The sequence below is a fragment of the Hemitrygon akajei genome, chromosome 3 (genome assembly GCF_048418815.1).
Source record: "Hemitrygon akajei chromosome 3, sHemAka1.3, whole genome shotgun sequence".
NCBI lineage: Eukaryota > Metazoa > Chordata > Chondrichthyes > Myliobatiformes > Dasyatidae > Hemitrygon > Hemitrygon akajei.
This window is the reverse complement of record NC_133126.1, coordinates 24,487,733-24,502,003: the sequence shown is the minus strand read 5'-3', so window position 1 is coordinate 24,502,003 and position 14,271 is coordinate 24,487,733. Positions and strand designations below refer to the sequence as shown.

The following is a 14,271-nucleotide window of genomic DNA, read 5'->3' as shown; positions in this document are numbered from 1 at the left end:
ACAGAAGATAATTTCATCTTGATATCAGTGAAACTGATTTTATATTTATTTGTTTATTTTTATATGGGTTAAGAAATACTTTCAAGTTATAACCATATAACAATTACAGCACAGAAACAGGCTATCTCGGCCCTTCTAGTCCATGCCGAATGCTTACTCTCACCTAGTCCCACTGACCTGCACTCAGCCCATAACCCTCCATTCCTTTCCTGTCCAATATACCTATCCAATTTTTTTAAAATGGCAAAATCGAACCTGCCTCTACCACTTCTACTGGAAGCTTGTTCCACACAGCTACCACTCTCTGAGTAAAGAAGTTCCCCCTCGTGTTACCCCTAAACTTTTGCCCCTTAACTCTCAACTCATGTCCTCTTGTTTGAATCTCCCCTACTCTCAATGGAAAAAGCATATCCACGTCAACTCTATCTATCCCCCTCATAATTTTAAATACCTCTATCAAGTCCCCCCTCAACCTTCTACACTCCAAAGAATAAAGACCTAACTTGTTCAACCTTTCTCTGTAACTTAGGTGCTGAAACCCAGGTAACATTCTAGTAAATCTCCTCTGTACTCTCTCTAATTTGTTGACATCTTTCCTATAATTCGGTGACCAGAACCATACAAAATACTCCAAATTTGGCTTCACCAATGCCTTGTACAATTTTAACATTACATCCCAACTCCTATATTCAATGCTTTGATTTATAAAGGCCAGCATACCAAAAGCTTTCTTCACCACCCTATCCACATGAGATTCTACCTTCAGGGAATTATGCACCATTATTCCTAGATTACTCTGTTCTACTGCATTCTTCAATGCCCTACCATTTACCATGTATGTCCTGTTAATTCCTACCAAAATGTAGCACCTCACACTTCTCAGCATTAAACTCCATCTACCATCTTTCAGCCCACTCTTCTAACTGGCCTAAATCTCTTGGCAAGCTTTGAAAACCTACTTCATTATCCATAACGCCACCTACCTTAGTATCATCTGCATATTTACTAATCCAATTTACCACCCCATCATCCAGATCATTAATGTATATGACAAACAACATTGGACCCAGTACAGATCCCTGAGGCACACCACTAGTCACTGGCCTCCAACCTGACAAACAGTTATCCACCACTACTCTCAGGAGATGTCAGAGAGCATCTCTGTGGCTGTCCAGTTGAATTGGAAGATTTAGAATGTTTTGCTTTCAGTTCGGAGTTTTCATTTGTAAGCTTTTATCCTTTCAAATGTACCATCAAATATATTTTCTATACTTGATGATTCAGCTCCTTTTGTGTCAGATAGATTTGAATTATTAAGTAGTTTGAGTTTTACAGTATAAAAACTATAGGTTTAAATTAGACCCTTAAAGAACCTTTGTTTGAATTTAGTGGTTGAATTTGGCAGAATGTATTGTTTTGATTTTCTTTCTGAAACATTCAACTACGTTTTGATGTGGGAAAAATCATATACCAGCATAGATAGTTGTGCCCACATCACCCATAAAAGGCCGGTCTTTTAAAAAGTATATATATATTTTAGCTTTCAAGGTCTTAGCTAAAGCAACAGGTTAAAGGAAAATCATCACCTTTGGTTTAATTATTCATAACTTTTATTAATGGAGGGTGGAGAGTGGGGATAAAAGATAAAATGATTATGGAGGGAATGGAGGGATACAGATGATACACAGGAGGAGAACACTGATGCCTCTCTTTCTGATAGGCTGAATGCCTTCTATGATTTGATATTGAATAATCAAATCATAGAAGGCATTTAGCCAATAATGTGACATTAAGGAAAGACCCTTATCCATTGAAGAACAGGCACCCTCTCTGGCTGCAGCTGAGTTGAGAAGGATTCTAGCCAGATAAACCCCAGCAAAGCTGTGGGGCTGGATAACATACCTGGTCGAGTGCTGAGGGACTGTGTGGATCAGCTACCAGATATATTAATGGACATATTTAACATCTTTTTGAAACAGTCTACTGATCCTGCAAGCTTCAAGGCAGCCACTATCATTCTGGTGCCAAAGAGAGCAACAATTACTGCCCAGTGGCACTAACTTCAACAATCATGAAGTGCTTTGAGCGGCTGGTAATGGATCATATAAAATGCCACAGTCCGGTTACATTGGACCCTTTCCAGTTCGCCTATCACTCATACCAGTGTACTGATGATACCATAGCCCGGACCATTCACTATGACCTGTCTCATCTAGAAAATGATTTCCCATATACCACGATGTTGTTCATCGACTTCAGCTTGGCATTTAACACAATCAGAGACTGGTGGGCAAACTGTCCTCATTGGGACTCAACAATCCTCTATGCAAATGCATCTTGGACTTGTTAGTTAACGACCCCAGTCAGCCTGAGTTGGCAGCAACAGCTCAAGTGCCTTAATGTTGAGCACTGGTGGTCCCTGGGGCTATATGCTCAGCTCTTTGCAGTTCATACTGCTGACTCACGACTGCACTGCCAGACTTAGCTCAAACCGCATCATCAAGTTTGCTGATGATCACAGTGGTGGACCTCATCAGCAACAATGATGAGTCAGCATGCAGGGAGGAAGTTGAGAAGCTTGTCAAGCGGTGTGATAACAACAGCCTGAGTCTCAATGTGCCCAAGACAAAAGAGATGATTGTGGACTTCAGGACGGCACACATCGATCACTCTGCATTGAACAGCAATGGCTCTGCTTTGGAAAAAGTGAAGAGCAGTGAGTTCCTTAGTGTGCACGTAACGGATGATCTAGCCTGAACCCATAACACTTCCTCACTAGTGAAGAAGGCACAGTATCGTATACACTTTCTGAGGAGATTGAGGCATGCTCCTATTCTAACAACTTTCCACAGAAGCACCATTGAGAATATCTTGTCTGGCTGCATTATTGTGTAATACAGAAGCTACAAGGCAGCAGATGGTAAGAGCCTACAGAGGATGGTTAAAACCACCAAGAGGATCACTGGTGTTTCCCCCCAACCTCATTGGTGCCATTTACCAGGAGCGTTGCAGACAAAGTGTCAAAAGCATTGTTGAGGATCCCCACCGCTCATCTCACAATCTCTTTGCTCCACTACTATCAGGAAAGAGGTGCAGAAGCATTAGGACTAGGACTGCCAGGCTGTAACAGCCTCTTCCCTCAGGCTTTGAAACTTAATGAATACCCTGCCACCTGAGGCCTAATCACTAGGACAGTACTGTTTACTGTACTGTGTACCATTTACCTGTAGTGCATTCATTTTGGATTACATTTCAGAATCAGAATCAGGTTTATTATCACCGCATGTGACGTGAAATTTGTTAGCAGCAGCAGTACAATGCAATACATAACATAGAAGAGAAAAAGAATAAAAATAAAAATAATAATAAATAAATCAATCAATTACAGTATACATATATTGAATAGATTTTAAAAAGTGCAAAAAACAGAAATACTGTGTACTAAAAAAAGGTTGAGGTAGAGTCCAAAGATTCAATGTCTATTTAGGAATTGGATGGCAGAGGGGAAGAAGCTGTTCCTGAATCGCTGAGTGTGTGCTTTCAGGCTTCTGTACCTGCTACCTGATGGTAACAGTGAGAAAAGGGCATGCCCTGGGTGCTGGAGGTCCTTAATAATGGATGCTGCCTTTCTGAGACATTGCTCCCTGAAGGTGTCCTAGGTACTTTGCAGGTTAGTACCCAAGATGGAGCCAACTAAATTTACAACCCTCTGCAGCTTGTTTTGGTCCTGTGCAGTAGCCCCTCCATACCAGACAGTGATGCAGCCTGTCAGACTGTTCTCCACGGTATATCTATAGACATTTTTGAGAGTATTTGTTGACATACCAAATTTCTTCAAACTCCTAATGAAGTATAGTGGCTGTCTTGCCGTCTTTATAACTACATCGCTATGTCGGGACCAGGTTAGACCCTCAGAGATTTTGACACCCAGGAACTTGAAACTGCTCATTCTCTCCACTTCTGATCCCTCTAGGAGGATTGGTATATGTTCCTTTGTCTTACCCTTCCTGAAGTCCACAATGAGCTCTTTTGTCTTACTGTGACATTGAGTGCTAGGCTGTTGCTGTGGCACTATCCACTAGTTGGCATATCTCACTCCTGTACGCCCTCTCGTTACCACCTGAGATTCTACCAACAATGGTTGTATTGTCAGTAAACTTATAGATAGTATTTGAGGTATGCCTAGCCACACAGTCATGTGTATATAGAGAGTAGAGCAGTGGGCTACGCACACACCCCTGAGGTGTGCCAGTGTTGATCGTCAGTGAGGAGGGGATGTTATTACCAATCCACACAGATTGTGGTCTTCCGGTTAGGAAGAGGGAGGTACAGAGACCCAGGTTCTGCATCTTCTCAATCAGGATTGTGGGAATAATGGTATTAAATGCTGAGCTATAAGCGACGAACAGCATCCTGACGTATGTTTTATAAACTTATGGTGATATTTTGGTTTATGAATTGTGGATATTATATGTTTTGTGGGTGCACTGTGGTCTGGAATGTTGTTTCGTTTGGTTGTATATACGTACAGTCAGATGACAATAAACTTGAGGTTAAATTGGCACCATGACAGCACAATCTCGTTGACTGAATGGTCTGTCCAGTGCTGTACTGTTCTATGTTCTACATTTAGTTTGAAATAATATGAATTGTGGAATAGGTGAGATAGATTATTTATAGGCTGTTCAGTTTATTGTGACTTATCACTCCTTACTTTGGATATTTTGAATGTGAAAGGTCCCACGATTGACTTGCTCATCATTATCAACTCTTGGAAAGATTTCATTAGTGTAGTGATGTACATAATTTAGGGATTACTTCAATCTCAGAGCATGGTAGAGAACCAGGATTTCATAAAGGAGTATCAGAATTAGGTTTATTTTCATTGGCATATATCAAGAAATGTGTTGTATTGTTTTGTGTTGAGTGTGTCTTCAGACTCCTGTACCTCATCTCTGCTGGTAGAAGTGCGAAGAGGGCAGGTCCTGTATGGTGAGAGTCCTTGATGATGGATGCCACTTCTTGAGTGATTGCCGGTTGAAGATCTCCTTGAAGGTGGAAAGGCTTGCATCCGTGATGGAGTGGAACCCTTTGCAGTTTTTTTCCTGATCCGATGCATTGGAGCCCCCATACCAGATGGTGATGCAACCAGCCAGAGTACTGTTCGTGGTACATCTGTAGAATTTTGCTAGAATGTTTTGTGAAATCCCAAATCTCCTCAAACTCTTAATGAAGTTATTGCTGGTGTATCTTCTTCGGGATTGCATCAATATGTTGGGCCCAGGATAGATCCAGTGAGAAGTTGATATCCAGGAACTTGAAGCTGCTCAGCTTTCCCACTGTCGACCCCTCGATGGGGACTGATGGGTGTTCTCCTGATCTTCCTCCCTGAAGTCTTTGGTTCCACTGATGTTGAGTGCAAGGTTGCTGATGTGACACCACTCAGCAATTGATCTATCTCATTCCTGTGCAACTCCTCATCACCATCTGAGATTCTGCCAGCAACAATTGTGTTATTGGCAAATTTATGGTATAGATGGCATGTGAGCTGTGTCTAGCCACACAGTCATGAGTGTAGAGAGAGTAGAGCAGTCAGCTAACCATGCATCCTTGCAGTACACCTGTTCTGATTGTCAGCAAAGAGGAGATGCTATTTCTGATTTGTATTGAATGTGGAAATCTAGGAAGGTTTTCAATCTTGGTAGAAGTTGCAGAGCTGAGCTAATGGATCTGCTGTTTTGTGGAGACACAAGAGACTGCAGATGCTAGAATTTGGAGCAATCTGCTAAAGGAACTCTGTGGGTCAGGCAGCAATTGTGGAAAGAAAGGAATTGTTGACATTTTGGGTTGAAATGCTGCTTCACGACTGAGAGTGGAGATGACCTTGTGAAGCAATGACCAGTATGTTGATAATCCCTTTTCTCCCACAGATACAGTTTTGTGTTGTCTTTTAATATCTTTTGGTTGCCCTTAGAAGTGCATTATGCTACTGAAGGATGTTGAACATCTTGCATTTCAAATTTGTCAAACTCTCATTGAAAATTTATGATATTGCAACTTGCCCTACAGTCAATTATACTTCAATTGATGCTTTAGTTATTAATCTCCTTTTAAAAATATTAAGCAGACACAGCCGAACCAGCAGCTCTTCTAAGAACTGGGCATAGAACATAGAACTGTACAGCACAACACAGGACCTTCAAACCGTGATGTTGTGCTGACCTTTTAAACTATGCTAAGATCAATTTAACTCTTCCCTCCTAGATAGCCTTCCATCCTTTCTATCATCCATGTGCCTATCTAAGAGAAATTCCCTTAATGTAACTACCTCTACCATAGCCCATCACTCTGGGTGTAAAAATTCTCTCTCTGATATCTCCCCTAAACTTTCTTAAAATCACCTTAAAACTATGCCACCTCGTATTATCCACTTCTGCCTTGGAAAAATGTCTCTGGATGTCCATTCGATCTGTGCCTTTTGTCATGTTGTACACCTCTATCAAGTCATCTCTCATCCTCCTCCTATTCAAAGAGAAGAGCCCTAGCTCACTCAACCTTTTTACTCCATGCTCACTAATCCAGGCAACATCCTGGTAAATCCCCACTGCACCTTCTCTAAAGCTTCTACATTCTTCCTATAATGAGGCGACCAGAAATGAGCACAATATTTCAAGTGTGGTCTAACCAGGGTTTTATGGAACTGCAACATTACCCCATTGCTCTTAAGTTTGTAAATTAAATCCTCCAACTAATAAAGATCAACACACCATACATATTAATCCAATAATCCAATTAACTTGCACTGCAACTTTGAGGGATCTATGGATATGAACCCCATAGAGGGTCCAGCCATTAATCCTGTATCTTTCTCCAAATTCAAACTTACAAAGTGAATTGCTCAGACTTTTCTAGATTGAACTCCATTTGGCACTTCTCAGCCCAGCTCTGCATCCTGTCAATGTTCTATTGTAGCCTTGAACATTGACAATGTTCTGTTGTAACCGATGACAACCTGCTTCACTATCCACAACATTTGTATTACAGTCCTGTAATGGACATGGCCATGGTTCTATGTAGTATAGTCCTGTGTTGCTTTCTCCTGATAGTCCTGATGTGAAATTGGAAATATAACCCATCTGTTAATCATTTCTCTGTTAACGATAAAGAGTGACAGAGTTTCTGAAGCTCAAATTGCTGTAAATTTAGGATTATTATAGGAACTTTTGAGATCACCTGCAGCTTTTGTAATGGGCGCAATATAAACGTATTGTCATTCAGTTATGAATCATCCATGATTCATCCAGTAATTCTACAATTCTAATGTAATTCTGAGTCTAAAGAACATATTGTACAAGTTGCAGTCTCTGGTATAATTACTGTACTTGGGCACATACACATCATTTATATTTAGATTTTAAAGAATGGGTTCTTTTCAAATACAGGCAATTAGATCACAATTGCAGAATTACTGGGGGAAAATGTATTCTGGCATTGTGCTTAAATAAAATGTGTTTTTTGTGCTAATGGATCTTTGAAGTTATTAAGCTTCTTCAATGTGTAAATGTATGTAGAATATTAAAGTGGTGATACAGTGCTGCTTCTCTTTCACAAATGAACAAACAGCAATAATGTAAAATCACTGGAGGGATTATCTTTATTATGGCAGTTGTTTCAACTGAAGTTTAAAATCATACTCAAATAGAACTCATTGGTCCATAATTCGCTGTCGGAGTGAATATAACAACTCTACCGTTAATTAAACAATTCCCAGCACATTGAGATTTTCAAGTGGCAAGTTATTGAAAAAAGTAAGCTGATAGCATCAGCATTGAACATTGAACATCTGGGAGCCAAATGAATAGGGCAAGCCAATCAAATTATTGAACAAAATTAATAGCATAAATACTGAAAAGGCAGTGGAAATTAAAATTGGTGATTTCACATGTAGATAATGCTCAGAATCAGAAATCAGAAGCAGAGAGAAAGTAATTTAAAAACTTAAAAAAAGCACAGGTGTATCTTGCATTACAGCTGTTTGGGTTATAACAGTTTGCCCCTACAGAGTGCACAAATCACACCTAGAAATTTGAGATACGGACTAAATTTCACTCTCACAGAATTTATGTGGGGAAACAAAATAAATCGGAACAACATTTATTTTCTTTCAATCCGTATTTCTTGCTGTATGCTCAGGTAATGCAACTTTGTGTAATGGAAAATTGTGATACTGCTCTCCCCTCTCCGTAATTCTGGGGATGCCGACAACTCTAAACCTCAAGGAATGAATTTTCTTTCAATGGCTGAGAGATTGAATGCTGGTTGACTGAATAATAAACACATCATCTTGTTGAAAGTGCACCAGGACTGACTAGACAAGCCTTTACTTTATGTGGCAAGTTTCTTGGTTTAAAATTAGTAACTTCATATCATTCAGCAGTAAAGTTGTTCGCAAGGTATTGTCTCTGTGTTGCTAACAGCAAAATGGTGTCTCCAAGAATAGCTTTTGTATTTCTACCTTTGACCTGGCATTGGTCCCTGACTAAAGTTGCTATAGCGTTTGTGACAGCAGAGTGGCACTGTAGGAAAGCGGTTAGTGCAACAATTTACAGACCTGCTGTAAGATTGGGTTTCGATTCCCACCATTGTCCATAAGGAGTTTCTGTGTTCTCCCCTGACTCTGTGGGTTTCCGCCGGATCCACTCGTTTCCTTCCACAGTCCAAAGTTCGAGTTCAATTTTATTGTGATTCAACCATATGCATGTATACCACCAAGCAAAACAATGTTCTTCTGGACTAAAGTGCAGAACACAGTACGTATTACCACAAATAAATTAACAAATAATACGATGCATTTACAACATAAGTTAAAAAGTAAACAATTCAATGTTACTGCTGCTTCACAAGTGATGAGACCTGGCTGGTGGCAGGCAGGACAGTAGTCTCACAGTTTGGGAGAAGAAGCTGTTTCCCATCCTAACAGTCCTTATCCTAATGCTATGGTACTTCTTGCCTGATGGTAGGGGGATCATTGATAGATGGGAAGGATCATTGATGATACTAAGGGCCCTGCATATGCAGCGCTCCTGGTAAATATCTCTGATGGGTAGAAGAGAGACCCTGATGATCCTTAGCAGTCCTCACAATCTTCTAAAGGGACTTGTGGTCAGATGACTTGCAATTCCCCTACTAAACAGTGATACAGCAGGTCTGGATGATGTTCCCGTAAAAAATGGTTAGAATGGCTGGGGGGGTAATGCCTCACTCATCTCAATCTCCTCAAAATGGAGACTCTGCTGTGTTTTCTTGACTAAAGAGGTGGTGATGAAAGACGAAATGTTGACTATTGATTCATTTCCATAAATGTTGCCTGACCTGCCAAGTTCCTGCAGCATTTTGTGTGTGTTGCTCAGGTAAAAAAATTTTTCTAGGGAACTCAGAAATATATCAACAAAAGTAACAATGAACAAAAACTTTGAACAGGGACAAATCCTTTATGAAAATTGTGATGAGATTAGGGATGGAGTGGGTAAACATCGAGTGATCATTGCACACTCCCTGTTCAGAAAGTTTCCAGAGCATCACAGCTTGGCTCCTAACTCAAGAAAAATGTCTTTACCACTGACATTTTGCATTTGTTGGTATAAGATGTGAAGACAGTGAAGAAATTTAATAAAGGTTACCAAAGGATTTTCATTAGCTGAGGATTCAGCTAAGGATTCCCAAATGGTGTGCAATTTTGCATTTTGATTGGAAACCCATTCTGGCTCTGGCTTTGGATGAACCCATTTTGGAAAGTTAAATCAGTGTAGTTCTTGTACAGTGAATGATAGTTCTCTGGGGAGTGTTGTGGAACAGAGGGACCTTAGAGCACTGTACATAGTTTGCTGAAAGTGGCATCAGAGGAAGACAGAGTGGTGAAGACAGATTTGACATGCTGGCATTAATTGATAAGGTAATGGACTGTAAGATGTTTAGATAATATGCAGCAGTAGTGCAAGACATTGGTAAAGCCACACGTGGAGCATTGTGTATGATTTTGATCACCCTGTTATAGCAAATATGTCAGTAAGCTGAAAGGAGTGCAAAGGTGTTGCTAGGATTTGAAGGCTTGAGTTACAGGGAGAGGTTGGACGGACTAGGACTTTATTAGTTGGAACATGGGAGACTGATGGGTGAAATTAGTGAGGGTCATAGATAAGGTGAATGCTTAGTCTTTTCCCCAGGGATAGGGAATCAAAAGCTAGAGGGCATAGGCTAAAGTGAGTAGGGAAAGATTTAAAAGGGAATGGTGGGGCAACTACTTCATGTAGAGGGTGATGCTAATAAGAAATGAGCTGACACAGAATGTAGGACAGGCAAGTACAATAACGACATTTAAAAGACATTTGGACAACTATGGAGAAGAAAGGTTTAGAAGGATATGGATTTAAATGTGGGTAGATGGGACCAACTTAGATAGGAACCTTGGTTGGTATGGGTGAGTTGGGCCAAAGGGCCTTGTTTCCAAGCCATATGACTCTATGATTCTATTTGTATACTGCTTAAACTCAGGTCATATAAGCCAGGGACACCCTTAGCTGAAATATTCAAGTAAAACCATATGTGTAGGGAAAACATTATGTTAGGTTCTCCTTAAACTTATCCCCGGCAGTACAGAAGCGCATCACACTGATTTCCATCATGCACAATTAGGATTTTAGTTCATTAATTGGTTGACAATTAATGCCCTTGAAATGGCTAAGCAGAGTTTTTCACCTGTAGATTAATATGTTACAAACATAACAGTTTGTTTTAGATTAAAATGTCAATGTTTTAGAATGTCCACTGACACTATACAATACAAAGTTGGTTTTTACTGTATTGGGGCAAGTGTGGTGACTATCTGTGAGATCTTGCAGCATCACCTGTGCCTTAAGAACAAAATCTTTGAAAACTCATTGGATATTTTAGAAGACATTCTTCAGATGCTGGAAATCCAGAGCAACACACAGAAAATGCTGGAGGAACTGCAAAAAATGAGGGAAGATCAAGAAAGATATATTCCAAATAAGAAGAAATTTTGAAATGGAAGAAGGATGCTACCGTGGCTGACAAGTGAGTCAGAGCCAAAGTAAAAGCAAAAGAGAGGGCACACAAGGAAGCTAAAGCTAGTCAGAAGATAGAGGATTGGGAAGCTTTTGGAAACTTGCAGAAGGTCATTAGGAAGGAAAAGATGAATTATGAAAGGAAGCTGGTGACTAATATCAAAGATACTAAAAGCTTTTTTAAGTATATAAAGGGTAAAAGAGAGTTGAGGGTAGATATAAGACCAATAGAAAATGATGCTGGAGATATTGTAATGAGAGACGCAGAGACGGCAGAGGAACTGAATGTGTATTTTGCACCAGTCTTCACAGTGGAAAACATCTGCAGTAGACCAGACATTCAAGAGTGTCAGGGAAGTGAAGTATGTACAGTGATAATTACTACTGCGAAGGTGCTCAGGAAGCTTAATGGTCTGAGGGTGGATAAATCTCCTGGACCTGATGGAATGCGCCCTCAGGTTCTGAAGGAAGTAGCTGGAGAGATTGTGAAGGCATTAACAATGATCTTTCAAGAATTGATAGATTCCGACATTGTACTGAATCACTGGAAAATTGCAAATGTTACTCCACTATTTAAGAAGGATGGGAGGCAGCTGAAAAGAAACTATAGACCTGTTAGCCTGACAGCAGTGGTTGGTAAGTTGTTGGAATTGATTGTTAGGGATGAGATTATGGAGTACCTGGAGGCACATGACAAGATAGGCCAAAGCCTGCGTGGTTTCCTGAGAGGACAATCCTGCCTGACTTACCTCCTTCAATTTTTGGAGGAAATTGCAAGCAAGGTAGACAAAGGAGATGCAGTAGATGTGGTGTACTTGGATTTTCAGAAGGCCTTTGACAAGGTGCTGCACATGAGGTTGCTTAGCAAGATACTAGCATGTGTGGAGCATTGACTGATTGGCAGGAAGTATAGAGTGGGAATAAAGGGATCCTATTCTGGCTGACTGCCAGTTATCAGTGGAGTTCCATAGGGGTCGCTATTGGGACTGCTGCTTTTTACGATGTATGTCAATGATTTGGACTATGGGATTAATGGATTTGTGGCTAAATTTGCCGGATACAAAGACAGGTGGAGGAGTGGGTAGTGTTGAGAAAACAGAGAGCCTACAGAGAGACTTAGATAGTTTAGGGAAATGGACAAAGAAGTAACAAATGAAATACAATGTTGGAAATGCACTTTGGTGGAAGAAATAAATGGGCAGACTATTATTTAGATGGGGAGATAATTCAAAATGCAGAGATGCAAAGGGACTTGGGAGTCCTTGTGCAGGATACCTTAAAGGTTAACCTCCAGATTGAGTTGGTGATGCAGAAGGCAAATGCAATGTTGGCATTCATTTCTAGAGGAAGAGTATAAGAGCAGGGATGTGATGTTGAGGCTCTATAATGCACTTGTGAGATCATGGTAGGAGTATTGTGTGCAGTTTTGGGCTCCTTAGTTTAGAAAGGATATACTGTCATTGGAGAGGGTTCAGGGAAGATTCACAAGAATTATTCCAGGAATGTAAGGGAATGCTATCCAACTAGCAGGAGTATTCAAGAACATGTTCAACCTCTCACTGCTATGCACAGAAGTTCCCACTTGCTTCAAAAAGGCAACAATTATATCAGTGCCTAAGAAGAATCATGTGGGCTGCCTTAATTATGTCACCAGTGATGAAATGCTTTGAGAGGTTGGTCATGACTGGACTGAACTCCTGCAAGGACCTGGACCCAATGCAAATTACCTATTGCCACAATAGGTCAATGGCAAATGCAATCTCAATGGCTCTTCACACGGCTTTAGACCACTTAGACAATACAAACACCCATGTCAGGATGCTGTTCATCGACTATAGCTCAGCATTTAATACCATCATTCCCATAATGGTCATGATCACGCATGATCATCATTCCCATTATGGTAATAAAATATCCTCCTTGCTGACGATCAACACTGGCGCACCTCAGGAGTGTGTGCTTAGCCCACTGCTTTACTCTTTATATAGACATGACTGTGTGGCTAGGCATAGATCAAATACCATCTATAAATTTGCTGACGATACAACATTGTTGGTAGAATCTCAGGTGGTGATGAGAGGGCATACAGGAGTGAGATATGCCAACTAGTGGAGTGGTGCCGCAGCAACAACCTGGCACGCAATGTCAGTAAGATGAAAGAGCTGATTGTGGACTTCAGGAAGGGTAAGACGAAGGAACACATACCAATCCTCCTAGAGGGATCAGAAGTGGAGAGAGTGAGCATTTTCAAGTTCCTGGGTGTCAAGATCTCTGAGGATCTAACCTGGTCCGAACATATGGATGTAGTTATAAAGAAGGCAAGACAGTGGCTATCAACAAATAAACTGAAATCTTCTATAGTTGTACCATGGAGAGCATTCTGACAGGCTGCATCACTGTCTGGTATGGAAGGGCTACTGCACAGGACCAAAAGAAGCTGCAGAAGGTTGTAAATCTAGTCAGCTCCATCTTGGGTACTAGCCTACAAAGTACCCAGAACAGCTTTAGGGAGCGGTGTCTCAGAAAGGCAGCGTCCATTATTAAGGACCTCCAGCACCCAAGGAGTGTCCTTTTCTCACTGTTACCATCAAGTAGGAAGTACAGAAGTGTGAAGATACACACACAGCGATTCAGGAACAGCTTCTTCCCTTCTGCCATCTGATTCTTAAATGGACATTGAATCTTTGGATACTACCTCACTTTTTTAAAAATATACAGTACTTCTGTTTTTGCACGTTTAAAAAAATCTATTCAATATATGTAATTGATTTACTTGTTTATTAATTATTATTATTAATTTATTATTATTACTATTTTTCTCTGCTAGATTATGTATTGCATTGAACTGCTGCTGCTAAGTTAACAAATTTCATGTCACATGCCAGTGATAATAAACTAGATTCTGATTCTGGTTCTGTATGAGGAACATCTGGCAGCTATTGGGCTGTATTCCCTGGAGTTCAGGAGAATGAGAGGGGATCTCATTGAAACATTCTGAATGTTTAAAGATCTGAACAGATTAGATATGGCAAAGTTATTTCCCATGGTAGGGGAGTCTAGGACAAGAGGGCACAGCTTCAGGATTGAAGGACGTCCGTTTATAACAGAGATGAAGAGAAATTACTTTAGTCAGAGGGTGGTAAATCTGTGGAATTTGTTGCTACGAGCAGCTGTGGAGGCCAAGACA

General features: G+C 40.5%; 1 protein-coding gene across 1 annotated transcript in view; it reads left to right on the top strand.

Annotated features, from left to right (window-relative positions):
- The window catches only part of LOC140724772 (centrosomal protein of 128 kDa), a 612,511-nt gene that overhangs the window by 93,798 nt on the left and 504,442 nt on the right, over positions 1–14,271 (top strand). The gene's annotated exons all lie outside the window — the stretch shown is intronic.